Here is a 13,780-nt window from a genome sequence, read left to right on the forward strand (position 1 = left end):
ACGGATGCCGGATGCCGGGAAAACACCCGGGGTCATCTGGAAGAGCAGCCAGGTCTCTTGACTGCTTAGCCTTCTCTCTAGATCCTCCACATCTCTTTTTACCTCCTTTCGGTCTCCTTTAGTTTTCTTAGGCTCCACCCACATATATATACATGGGAGAACATGAGGATTTTATTCTCCAAATTCTGTCAATCCCTTTTCCTCACAGATAGTGAGGAACTCCAACTCACAACTCCATTCATCTCTGTGTACCACATTTTCATTACCTGTTGCTGTGCACCCAGACTGGGTCCGTTAACCATCAAGGGTATAGCAGCAGTGGTGTGCAGGTATCTCTGTGGTAGAAAGGAACCATCGGGTGTGTGCGCAGGAGAGGTAGAGGCAGCTTTCTTTCTTGGTTTGTTTATTTGTTGGGGGAATTGTTTTATTTTGCTTTGTTTTTTTCTTAAGAATCCGTCATGCTGGGTAGTGGTGGCACACGCCTGTAATCCCAGCACTCAGGAAGCAGAGGCAGGTGGAGTTCTGTGAGTTCGAAGCCAGCCTGGTCTACAGAGTGAGTTCCAGGACAGCCAGGGCTACACAGTGAAACACTGTCTCAAAAAACAAAAACAAAGACTCCTTCACTCTGGGACTGGCGAGATGGCTCAGTGGTCAAGAGTACCGACTGCTCCTCCAGAGAACTTGGGTTCAATTCCCAGCAACCACATGGCAGCTCACAACTGTCTGTAACTCCAGTTCCAGGGGATTCGGCACCCTCACACAGACATATGTTTAGGCAAAAACACCAATGCACTAGAAATAAATTTTAAAAAGAATCCTTCATGCTAATTTCCATAGTTCCCATTTCTGTAATAGATACACCACCCCTTGAGAAATGTGGATTGGAAATTCCCCTTACCTATGTAGCAGGGATTACATCTGTGAGTGTGAATTCTGTTTCCTCTAATGCTTGGTTCCAGCCCTCCTCAACACACAGAAGTAAGGTTGAGGAAGTCCATCTTTCCTTCTCATACGTGAGCATCCACCCCATCCAGAACCAGTCCCCAAGCTCCATTCATTCATTCCCGATACTGACGTAAACACACAGCCACTAACCACAGCAGACTAAAGACCCAATGCGATGTGCGATGCGAGGCTGTGCTTATAAGAACGGCCCCTGCTCTTTATTGATCTGCCTGCTCTTTTATGTCTGATTTCAATGAAATGAGACAAGCAAGGCTTTAATTAGAAGTGCCCACAATTTAGAAGACATAGTGTTGTCGTTAGCAGTTGCTGTCAATTAAACCCTGTGTGTGTAAGTAAGATGTTCTTCACCTCATGTTATATTGCTGGCATGTTCCTGAACAACTTTGGAGATGCAAAAGAAATCTTTGATAGGGAAACAGTTCTTTTTGAGATCTGTCTCGAATCCTTCTGTAAAGCATAAGATCTTTAGCAACAAGCTACTGATTTTATTCTGTGCAATCCGCAGAGGTGAAGGTACCCTGAGATGTTAGGGCTTAGGTTATTGAGCTAATAGACAGTCATTGAGTAGTTGATGCCAGATGCTGCGCTGTGTGCCAGAGGGAGAACGGGGAGTAAGGGGAATGACAAGTACAGCCTTGCACAGACGCACAGCAGGGGTGATGGTTACAGGGGAAGATAAGCAGGATGGTGAGATGGAGCTTCCTGAGGGCAGGCTGTCTGACACAGGCAACCTAAGGCTGAGCCTAAAGCAGCGCATGCATAATGGAGAAGATCTTTCAGGGAAGGCTAGCTTGTCAGGTACACATAAGGAAAAGGGTAGGAGACTGACGTGAGTGTGTGCGTGTGTGTGTGTGTGTGCGTGTGTGTGTGTGGTGTGTGTATGGTATATGTGTGTGTAGTGTATGGGGTGTGTGTATGTGTGTGTGTAGTGTATGTGTGGTATGCGTGTGTGTATGCTGTATATGTGTGTATGTATATGTGTGGTGTGTGTATGGTATATGGTATGTGTGTGGTGTGTGTATTGATACATGTGTATGTATATATGTGTGGTGTATCTGTGTATCTCAGATACATAGTCTTCCATGACCGACAATGTTCCAGAAATGTAATAGGTATTTGTGGCAGAGGCAGTAACAGGGGCAAGCACTTATAATCACTGTTGCTATTATTTCCTAAATTCATAACAGAGCTGCAAATAATTGAAGGACACACTTTGGTTCTTGAGGAAGTTACAAATAAGTTGGATAAAGCAGCCCTGTATATGAAAAACAAATGAAATGGAAAATCCACATAGGTTCAGTACTGAATGGATGTTGCGAATAGTAATTGAGATTTTAAGTTTCGGTGTGGATGCTTGGCCCCTAACGCTAGATCGTTCATCCAGAACGCCTTCAAATGCATGTTAGTAGACACCGTTAGCAGTGTTCGCTGAGTACAACACGGATGAGTTGACAAACCACTCTGAGGCCAGGGCCTGTCTTCTCAAGAGGTCTGTCTCCAAACCCCAGCAGGAGCAACATAAAATGTCCTCCAGGACGCTAAAAATGGACAAGGGAAGAGATGCTGTCCCATCGTGAGGAGTTTCTCATGCCTGCACACACTTGTTTATATGGGACCTAAGTTTAGACGCCAATCAGAGCAAAATGAGGAGCCCTTCCTCTGCAAATTCCACATCCCCTTCTGAGTCTTTTATATGATCATTCCAGAAGCTTCCTTCCTGGACTTCATCTTCTTCTGGGCTATTGATATACAGAGATGTGGTTTTTTTTTGTTTTTTTTTTTTTTGTTTTTTTTTTGGCAGCAGATCACAGAGAAATCCAAGAGAAATAAAGAAAATGCTCAACGCATCAAGTTTGGGAAGAAACTGCTTATTGGAGGGAGATACCTTCAGCTTTGGGGAAGGTCCTCCTCCTCCTCTCCCCAAATCTAACAATGTTCTTTCTTGTTCACAGCCGGCCTGGGCTTTCTTATCCTGCTCCTCCCTGCCCCTCGCCAGTTTGTACTTTTCCTTTCTAGGCAAGAACAAAGCCCGAGTATCTTGTGGAGCTGTGTCGGGAGGGGAGGACACTGTGGGAGAAGGATGTGCTGTCTGCTAGTAAGGAGGTGGCGACAGCGGCCTTCAACAAGGACTCTTGGGACCTCCCCACCCAGCTAGCCTCTTTCCTTCTTCCCTTGCTCTTTGGGACAAATCTGGACTAATTCTGTGCCTAGGAGCTGATGGCCCAATTGGCCATCCCTGGGCTCCAAAGTGGTCTCTTTTCTCATAAAAGATTGTGGATGGTGAGCAGTGAACTACTTAGCACAGGGGTGCCCTGTAGATTCGCTGACCAGTTAATACTCACACAGGACTGTAAGATATTTATCTCCTGAACTCCAAGGAATATTAACAACAGAAGTCTCTTCACAAAGGAGATGAAGTCAACAGAGCAGACAATCACCTACAAGGCTGTGCACACCTCCTCTGTCTGGAGACATGAAGTAATAAGGGCGGCGGGGCTGCGTCCCCAACACCCCAGCCGCCTGTTAGTTTATGGCCGAAATAACAACACAGAAACTGTATTCATTTAATTACTGCTTGGCCCATTAGCCCTAGCCCTTACTGGCTAATTCTGTTATCCCTATCAACCCATCTCTAATAATCGGTGAGCACCGGTCTTACCAGGAAAGGTTCAGCATGTCTAACCTGGCGGCTTGCTTCATGGCGTGTGTCTGCCCAGGAGCGCGGCATGGCGTCTCTCTCAGGCATCTGCTCCCAGGAGGAGAGCAGAGCTGTGGAGTCTGAGCTCACTTCCTCTTCCTCCCGGCATTTTGTTCTGTTTACTCCTCCCACCTATCCTCTAACCAATAAAATGGGCCAGGGCAGTGCCTTTATTAGCCAATGACCTACCTCCATCAGAGACATCTGTCAAACATTAATAAGCCATCTAGAGAAATATAAGGGAGAGGGGAGAATCATGGATAAGAAGGACTTTCGGGAGACAGAATTGAGGAGGGTAAGACAGAAGGAAGAGGAGAAAAACTACTGAACCACCAAAGTAGAGTCCCTAAGACAGCAAGGCCTTTCTCCTGGTCAGCATCCGCCTCAGCTCTGTGCAGGAAGAAAGGAGTCTCTGGAGCTTCCTGAGGAAGAGTTTGAGAGACCAGATGTCCATCTTCTCATAGCACAGTCTCAAAAACAATTTGCAACAGTCCAGGCATCTCGTTCAAATTTGGAGCTGTTTTGAAACGAAATGAAGACATCAGCCACTGATAAAGGCAGTCTGGAAGAGCAGGACAGTTAAAACTCAGTATCAGGTTTTCTAGGCCAACCTCCTGCAGAACCATGGGCTGCACTACAGCTGCACCTCCGAAAACCTCCACGCACGCTGGGGGCACACTCCTTCTGAGGTGAATGCCATTCAAAACTCCCATCACTCGCAGATGATCAAATGATTTCGCCATCTGTTGCTGGACTATGTAAGCTCAAACATCCACTGCCAAGGGGCAGAAAAATCATACCGAGCCCCTCATGAGCAAGTGCTGTTTTTGTTAACAAGGACTAAACATTATCCCGATTACCAAATGGTTAATTCATTTGAAAAAATACAGATTTCTAATTACTTTTCCTGTGAGCAGTATATTCGTGCCCACGCATGTAGAAGGAGCTGGGGCTGCATTCCTGCTGCCCAGCTTCCAGGTGCCTGGCTACCTTATGCCCTGAAATAACAACACACAAACTGTATTCATATAAACACTGCCTGGCCCATTATATCTAGCCTCTTCTTGGCTAACTCTCATATCTTGACTAGCCCAATTCTAGTAATTTGTGTAGCACCACGAGGTTTGGCTTACCGGGAGGATTCTAGCCTACGTCCATCTTGGGCCGGAGCTTCATCGCATCTGACCCAGAGAGGAGAGGCATGGCAATTGCCTCACTTCCCTCTTCCTCCCAGCATTCTGTTCTGTCTACTCCACCCACCTAAGGGCTGGCCTATCAAATGGGCCAAGGCAGTTTCTTTATTAACCAATGACCTTCCTCCATCACACACACACACACACACACACACACACATACACACACACACACGTGTGTGTGCACACATACACACACAGGCATGGGCTTTGGACACTAAGCTAGCACTCCATCCTGAGTTATACCTCTAGTCCTGGGCACCCTTTTGAATGAGCAGGATCCTGCTGAGGATGTTAATTGATGTGAGCAGCTTTGCAAGAAACACATTCACATCTTTCTACATTCTCAAAGTTTATTGAGTAACAATAACTTCCCAAGCTAGGTCATTTTTTATTTTATTTTTGACTTAATCCACTCTCTTAATTTGGCTCTCTATTGGTGTGCTATAAACACCACGATCAAAAGTAAGTCTAGAAGGAAAGGTTTTATTGCAGCTGAGAAGTCTCGGGTCACAGTTTATGATCAAACGAAGTCAGGACAGGAACTCAAACCTGCAGGCAGACCGATGAAGCAGAGACCATGGAGGGACATTGCTTACTGACTTGCTTTCAATGACTTGCTCATCCTGCTTTCTTGTAGATCCCAAGACCACCTGCCTAAGGTATAGCACCACCCACAACAGTCTGGGCCCTGCCACATCAATGCTGATTAAGAAAATGCCAATCTTATAAAAGCATCTTTTAAGTTTTTTAATTAATTAATTTTTTTTAAAAAAACCCAGTCTTTTCTCATTTTACATACCAATCCCAGTTCCAATACATACTTCCCTCCTCCTGCTCCCTCTATGTTCTCCCTGACCCTACCCACAGCCACTCCTCAGAGAGGGTAAGGCTTCCCATGGGGAGTCCACAAAATCTAGCACATTGCTTTGAGGCAGGACCAAGGCCCTTCCCCTCTATATCTAAGCTGAGCAAGGCATTCTTCCAGAATTCAAAAAGGTATGAAAAAAGGTATTCAAAAAGCCAGTTCAAACACTAGGGATAAATCCTGGCCGACTGCCAGTGACCCCACAGACTGCTCCAGCCATACAACTGTCACCAGCTTAGTGTGGTCCTATGCTGATCCCCCTCCCCCTCCACACTGTCAGTGTGCAGTCAGTGAGCTCCCACTAGGTCAGGTCAGGTGTTTCTGTGGGTGTATCGATATTGGTCTTGACCCCTTTGCTCATATTATCACCCCTCTCTCTCTTCGACTGGACTTTGGGAGCTCAGCCCGGTACTTCACTGTGGATCTCTGCATCTGCTTCCATCAGATGCTGGATGAAGGTTCTACAGGGAAGGCCAGTTCAGCCACCCTCTCCACTATTGCTAGGAGTCATCCTTGTGGATTTCTGGGAATGTCCCTAGTGCCAGGTTTCTTGCTAGCCCCCTAATGGTTCCTTCAATCAAGATAGCTCTTTCCTTGCTCTCCCCTTGGGTGTAGGTGAAGAAGAGAGGGCAGAAGGGGAGGAGGAGAAGAAAAGGGGGAGGGGAGAAGAACATGAGGGAATGGGATGGTCAAGATGGGCATTCTCTCTCTCTCTCTCTCTGTCTCTCTCTCTCTGTCTCTCTCTCTCTGTCTCTCTCTCTCTCTGTCTCTCTCTCTCTCTCTCTCTCTCTCTCTCTCTCTTTCTTCCTTTGAGCCTGTCCTGGAACTAGCTCTTGTAGACCAGGCTGGCCTCGAACTCACAGAGATCAGCCTACCTCTGCCTCCCTTAGTGCTGGGATTAAAGGTGTGCACCACCACCACCCGGCTGAAATGGGGTATTTTCTTAATTAAGATTCCTCCTTCTGTCTATGTCTAGGTTTGTGCCAAGTTGACAAAAACTTAACAGCACACTCACCAAGAACTCCTGATCTCCCTTGCTATCCATGGTTGTCAGTCAACATGGGCTTCCATTCAATCTTAATTATTAATAATACACCAGAAATATACACACCCACACACATACAGCTACAGAACGGCCACAAATGTTTTTTCTTATTTATGTGATGGTTTGTCTGAGTAGATTTTTAAGCTTGTTTCTCCTTGTTTCCTTTCTATTTACACTTTTTCCTTTATCTTTTCCATTCTCAGCTAAAACAAAGTCTGGGTATCATATGAGCTGTACCTTGGAGTGGGGGGGGGGGAAGGACACACACACGAGACAGAGAGAGAGAGAGAGAGAGAGAGAGACAGAGAGAGACAGAGAGAGACAGAGACAGAGAGAGAGAGAGGGAGAGGGAGAGAGAGACAGAGAGAGACAGAGACAGAGACAGAGAGAGAGAGAGAGAGGATGAGCTATAACTCTTTCCCACAAGGAAAAGCCCCTAAATATGACCAGCTGGGATGCTTGAAGAACCACAGACACAGAACTGATCAGGGCATCAGAGCGTGACGTCCAGGTAGCAGGCAGTATGAAGCAGGCTAAATGTCTTGGGCAGGAGAAACTGAATTTGAGCTGGAGCCCAGGAAATGAGGCAGAGGTCCTTGGTTGCAGCAATTTTCCTGTCCAAGACTTATCATGAGTGAATGGGTGATGGGTCAGTATGCTGCCGTGACTCAGCTTTGGGGTGCTCCTTCTTCGACAGCCCTGGGTGAAGGGATTATATCTGCTATATTTGATAAGCTTATAGGCCTGTCTTTGTGATACGATTCTGATAAGTCCATATGTCCATGTCTTCCTGACTTAACTTTATAAATTTGCTGGCAGCAAAATTTTATTTACATTAATAAGTTGTCTGTCTGAACCCAATGGTCTGTTCTGGAAAGATAATGGTTGGTTACTCACAGAGTCATAGTGAGATGCTGAGTCATTCTGTCTCAATACTTACACCCAAAATGGAGTCACCCAGGGCAAGGGGCAGCCTGAAAGACACTCTTGCTTGTAGTATGAACTAACTCAGAGCAGGGCCCAGACTCATCACCACAGCTCTGCTGCCTAGTCCTTAAGCAGAATCAGTAACACATGTTTTTCTCTTCACTGGCTGGTTGAAAACTGTGGGAGGCAGCAGGTATTCCAAATAGTTAATGTTTTTTTGAGAGATTCCAGCTCAGTCTTCCATTGATAGATCTGTCTACTGCATAGTGCAATAGTCCTAACTGATGGCTATGTCATAAGTTGCCCCAGACATGCCCCAAGAGATTTAGACAAGATGGCTATCTGTTGGAGGAGGCCACTAGTTAGTTCTCCGGCCACTTAGCCCCGAAATAATCACACAGAAACTGTATTAATTAAATCACTGCTTGGCCCATTAGCTCTAGCTTCTTATTAGCTAACTCTTACATCTTAATTTAACCCATTTCTATTAATCTGTGTAACGCCACAAGGCTGTGGCTTACTGAGAAAAGTTCCAGAGTCTGTCTCTGGTGGGGCTACATGGCTTCTCCCTGACTCTGCCTCCTTTCTCCCAGCATTCAGTTTAGTTTTCCCCCACCTACCTCTATTCCCTGCACAGGCCCAAGACAGTTTCTTTATTAACCAATGGTATTCACAGCATACAGAGGGGAATCCCACATCAGCTCTCCATAGATATTTCAACTCCAGCAATGGTTCTAACACATTGGCCCCGGGGGCTCCAATTTTATGAGCTGGTAGAAGATGTCAATGAAAATAAGAATGCTCATGGAATAACTAGAAGGGTGGAAATTCTCAGGACAAATAATTATAACCATCATCCTGAAAGAAAACAAATGAGGCAAGGTCTAAATTCAGCAGAGAGAGGCTAAGGAAGAAGGATCATGAGTTCCAGGACTTGAATGTAGTAGCTTCAAGGCCAGCCTGGGCTCCATAGGAAACGCTATCTCAAAGAATCTAGGTAGAGCTGAAGAGACAGTTCAATGGTCAGGAGCATGTACTGCTCTTTCAGAGGACCTGGGTCAGACTGGGCATGAACCACTCTTGCAGAGGACCTGGGTTGGACTGGGCATGCACTGTTCTTGCAGAGGACCTGGGTCAGACTGGGCATGTACCGCTCTTCCAGAGGACCTGGGTCGGACTGGGCATGTACCGCTCTTGCAGAGGACCTGGGTCGGACTGGGCATGTACCGCTCTTGCAGAGGACCTGGGTCGGACTGGGCATGCACCGCTCTTGCAGAGGACCTGGGTCGGACTGGGCATGCACTGCTCTTCCAGAAGACCTGGGTTGGACTGAGCAGGTACCGCTCTTCCAGAGGACCTGGATGCGGTTGCCTGGCATGACGGACGCTGTGGGGCTCCACTCTCAGAGAGATGTGCTCATCTGGTGTGACTGATGCCGGGGTTGGGGTGGGGCTCTACTCTCAGAGCAAGGCTGTAGGGGTCTACTCTCAGAGCAGAAGAGCAAATGCAGAAAGACCTATGTGCACCGCACTAGTGACTTGCAATGTAAATTACAGGTGACCTGTTTAAAAAAAAAAGCTCCTGTACTTCAGCTATTTCTTCTTTGACTGTCTGACCCATTTTACATAACCTCTCATCATTTAGAAAGGTTTCTTGTGGTTTACAAGAATTAAATCTGGGGCAGAATAAGCTAATAAATATAGCAAGGAACAAAAAAAGTATATTTGAGTTCAGATTTTCCAAGATATTTTGAAGTTATCAATACGTATGCTTGCTAAGTTTTTTGGTTCCACCTGCTGCTATATGAATAAGCAACTGAAGCACAATGACTCACTTCGTGTCTCAGTTTACTATTTATAAAATAGGAGTGATGCTGATTACAAAAAAGAGAAGGATTTCTTACAAAAACTAATTGTATAACACCATGTTAAAAAAAAAGAAACAAGGTGTTAGGGAAGTTCTTAAATAATCTGATTTTTGTCTTGTAAGTGATATTAATAAAACTTATACGTACACAATAACTTGAAAAAAGAGATGTACTGATTTAATTCAATTTTCTGTCTTTCAATTATCTTAAATTTTTATTGTAATATAAAGATGCAGTATTGCACATCTAAGCAATGCTAAATGACTGGTACAAAGATACTCTGTGTGTCCCTCTGAGATTGCAACAACCTCTCTGTTTCTCCGGACCTCTTTCCTGAGGCTTGCTTACTTATTTATTTGTGTTTGTTTGTTTGTTTGTTTGTTGAGACAGGATCTCATGTAGACCAGGCTGACCTCAAATTCACAGTGTAGCTAAGGCTATCTTTGAACTCTTGATTCTTTCATCTCTCTTCCCAAGTGCTGGGATTACAGACCCTCTTCCTGAAAGCTGTTATTTATTTCCTTGTTTTCCTTTCTGCTGTTTATTGCCTTTGTTTTTATCCTTAAACAACGTATCATGGGATAGAATTGGCAGGATGAAACGCTAACCTTTGATGCTTGCTTGCTCGAGACTATATTTTCCAGATTCATCCATGCTGATAGAATCAGGTAGTTCTTGGCGATGTGATGATACAGCAGTTGAATGTCCCACCGTAATGGGCTGCTTTCCGCTCCTGGGACTTATGAGAGGTCCTGCTATAGTATTACATGTCTTTGTGTCCTTTGGCGCGGTTGTTCCCCAGGGCAGGAATCTAGCTCTGGAACAGCTTGCGGATGTGGACAGTTAACTTGCTATCTAGGAAATACCAAACTGTTTTCTAAAATTATTACAGTGTGAGGAGTCTGCTGGTTCTCTCCATGTATGTGACTCTTGCTGGCAAATGTCCCAGGGCTCTGACACCTCCAACATCTTGGGGTCACTGATATAATCCAGGCTTCACTTTCATGGCTTCGTGCAATGGCTCTGGGAAACTCCATGCAGGCACTCCTCTGCCGTATGCCTTGTCTCAGTGGCTCTCCTTAACCACAGAGAAAGACTCCACAACCCCCTCACTTGTGTCTCATCACAACTCCAAAGTCAGAACCATGTGGGTGATGCTGCCATGTTTGAATACCAGCATGGGGTGAACCCTGGCCCCCCCGTGAATCTCCTTTGTAGCAGCTTTGATATGTTGCTGCCTTAGGCCTTTTCCTTTCACAGGTTGGAAACTTAGATAAGTGGGGTGAGCCCTCTCTTTATTCCGTCCTCAATCAGGCCTCTCCTTAATCTTACCTCTTTCAGCACAAGCTTTGGCATCCATATTAAATCTCCTTGTGCTCTTTTTCTCTTTACGCTGTGTGTGCTGTGCTTCTTTTTGCTCTCCTTGCTCTTTTCCATTGCACAGCTTCGTAAGCGTGGTTACTAATGACCACGCAGCAGAGTTGACATCCAGCCGTCTTAAAATCTCCACCACCAAAGAAATTAGGCCATTGCTTTTCAATTTAGCAAGAGAAGAAAGCTGTTATATTCTTTGCCAGGATATCCCAAATGGTCTCTAGCTCAGTTGCTAATATGGTTCCCCTCTAATCCATCTTGCGCTGGGCCTCCATAGTCCGCGTTACCCTCAGCACTATGCCACTCTCTTCTAATCTCCTACTAGAATGGCCTGGTAAGCTCTTACAGTGCTCACCCACTTTCCTAACTCCAAGTCCCAATGTCCTCCACACACCAACATGGTAAGGCCTGCCACAGCGATAGCCCACTTCCTGCTACTTCCTTTAGGTCGCTCACGCTGCAGTCGCCGCGATAAAACACCGTGACTAAGGCAACTTATAAAAAAAAGCATTTAATTGGGCTTACATTTTCAGAGGGAGAGTCTACTGTGGTAGAGCAAAGGCATGGTAGCGGAGCCACTGAGAGCTCACATCTGGATCTGAAGCACAAGGCAGAGAGCACCCTGGGAATGGTGCCAGGCTTCTTCAAGTTCAAATTGTGCCTCCTTGAACTCAGCACCTGCTGAGTCTTCCCAAAGAGTTTCACCAACTGGGAGCCCAGTGCTTCAAACAAAAGAGCCTGTGGGGGCCATTCTCATTCAAATTACTCACGCAGGAGTGAGGGAGGGGAAAAGACAAACACGTAGACACACTAAAAGCTGGCGTGGTGGGGCTGATGGAGACGCCTCAGCGCCTAGAAGCTGAGTGTATTTTACATACAGTTGAACAGAGAAGTGGGCTTACTGTGTACAGTTGAACAAGGTGGCAGGGTTGTCGCACACAGATAAAGAAGGAGGCAGGGTTTACGGTGTACAAGCCGAACCCAGGAGGCAAGTTTAGTTTAATCTTGGCAGGCGCAGTCTTCAGGTCAAAATACGGGGGAGTGGAGAGAAAGCTGTGGTGGTCATTTTCTGCACACATTATCAACATCCACACATGGAAGACTTCACTGTCTCTCTGAGCCTCACTCTAGAGCAGCGGTTCTCAGCCTTCCCAATGCTGCGACCCTTTAATACAGTGCCTCATGTTGTGGTGACCCCAACCATAAAATTATTTTCATTGCCATTTCATAACTGTATTTTTGCTACTGCTTGAATCACAGTGCAAATACTTTTGGAGACAGAGGTTTACCAAAGGGATCATGACCCACAGGTTGAGAGTCACTGGCTGCCCCAAAAGAGAGGCTTTGCCACTTTTCCATAGGTTTAAGGCTGAATTCCTTGACATGGCCGTGTCCATGTCAAGCAATACACGTTCATCCGGGACATTACTCACTCAGAGCTTCCTCTGCTCCCCTTAGTAAATCAAGCTAGTTAACATAGCCATACACATGCCTTTTTAAAAATTCAATATTGCTCTCTCCTTCCCTCCCCTCCCCTCCTTTCCTCTCCTGTAGCTTACTGGCCTCAAACTCACTAAGTAGCTGAGGATGACCTTGAATTCCCAGTCCTCGCCTTTCTGCTTTCTAAGTGATAGGATCTTTTTCGTTTGGATGGAATACTCTATAGATGTCTGTTAAGTCCATTTGAGTCATAACATCTGTTAGTTCTCTTATTTCTCTGTTCGTTTCTTGTCTGACTGACCTGTCCATTGGTGAGAGTGGAGTGTTGAAGTCTCCCACTATTGGTGTGTGGGCTTTAATGTATGATTTAAGCTTTAGAACTGTGATAGGATCACGGGCATTCGCCCCTCACCCCTCCCGTATATGAAGTACTGGGACTGAACCCAAAGCTTCTCGCATTTTAGTCAAACACTCTACCAACCGAGCTGCATGCCCAGTACCTGCTCCATGTTTGTCGTGGGCATTTCTATTGTGTTTATTCGTGCATAGTCATTGTACAAAACAGGTTTCTTTATGACATTTTCATGCATGTAAGTCATGTACTTTGGTCAAATTCAGTCCCCATATCCTTTCTCACTCCCCTTCCCTAATACAGTTTAATCTTTTTGTCTATCCATGTACCAATACCGTCTGGCCTTCTTATCGGAGTTTTGGTAGTTACTTTCATATTCTTTAAGAATTTCTAGAAGAATAGGCCTCTGTATAATTGCACTGACTCCCTAGGTAATGATAGAGACCTTTCTGTCTGTTATTTCTAGCTGGGTATAATGACACATGTCTGTAACTGCAGCAGCACTCAGGAGACAGAAGCAGGAAAATCATGACTTCAAGGACAGCCTGAGATAGAAAAGAAAAACTGTTTCATAAGATCAAGGGCAGGGAGTGTAGCTCACTGGCAGAGTGTTTGCCGAGCTTGAAGGCTTTCATTTCCACCCCAGCACCTTTAGTCTATACACAAGGACACGCAGATGTGGGCACACATCATTCCTCTCGTTTGATCTTCTTCGTGATCCTTCAGTGAGGTTTTGGAATGATCTTTATAAAGGTCAGGCATGTGTTCTGTTAGATTTGTCTCTTAGTACCTTGTTCCTTGGTATCATTCAGAATAGATCTGTTCCTACAGTTTCTTACCTGAGGAAGATTTAAATGATGTCTACCTCCTCTAAGCTCCCAACCACAAGTTAAGGTATGGTTTCCCCTCCACTCAGGGGAACCAATGAGTTTCTTAGACTTATTTACAGAGCTATGGGCAAGGGGTTATGGGCAGGAATGTGGGTGGTTTCTAAGCAGCCACACCAGGTCTGCATGTATCATGGAAGATGATTCCCGCCAGCTTTGAAGT

The sequence above is a fragment of the Microtus oregoni genome, unplaced genomic scaffold, assembly GCF_018167655.1.
Source record: "Microtus oregoni isolate MIOR12 unplaced genomic scaffold, Mior012 000044F_ref0000062, whole genome shotgun sequence".
Taxonomy (NCBI): domain Eukaryota; kingdom Metazoa; phylum Chordata; class Mammalia; order Rodentia; family Cricetidae; genus Microtus; species Microtus oregoni.